Here is a 648-nt window from a genome sequence, read left to right on the forward strand (position 1 = left end):
GGATGCCAGTCTTCCTGGTGCCCACCAGAAAGAGTCTCCTTGTATAACAGTCCTTGTTCTACAACAAACCGGGATCGGTTAGAAGAGCTGAGAGGCGGTGGGGTGCTCCGCGCCGCCGCCCAAGCTTTCTGAAGGCTGTCATCTGCTTCCTGCTCGGCCTGGAACTGTTCCCTTGATGCTGGAGACATCAGTTCCTCCTTGTACTGCGGACTTGGGCTTGGTCCCTCTGGAAGCGATGCAGGTGCTGGGGCTGTTTCCGTTGACTGCGAACCACTGTCCGCTGGTGCACTATGTTGTATTTCAGGCTCTGGCTGAGCCTCTTGGGTAGGGTTATCTGCTGCTTCTGCCAGTTCAGGCTCGCTGGTGCCCCCTGGCGTTGGAGTTATAGACAGGTTTGCAAACGCTGTACTCAGTGCTGGCAATGGTTTTGGCGCTGGTTGTGTTTCCGGTTCCGGTTCTGGCTTTGGCTGGGTCTCTGGGATTGGATCCATTACGGCTGTTGCAGTCGTTGGCAGGGGATCCGTTTCCACCACCTTTGGCTGTGTCTCTGGTAACACAAATAGGGCCCTGGGGGACGGCTCAGGAACAGGGATGGGGGTGGAAGCTTGCTTAGCCTGGCTGCGGGTGACTATTCCCACCCTCTTGGCT

Source organism: Terrapene carolina, unplaced genomic scaffold, assembly GCF_002925995.2.
Source record: "Terrapene carolina triunguis isolate 2854851 unplaced genomic scaffold, T_m_triunguis-2.0 Scaffold114, whole genome shotgun sequence".
Classification (NCBI taxonomy): domain Eukaryota; kingdom Metazoa; phylum Chordata; order Testudines; family Emydidae; genus Terrapene; species Terrapene triunguis.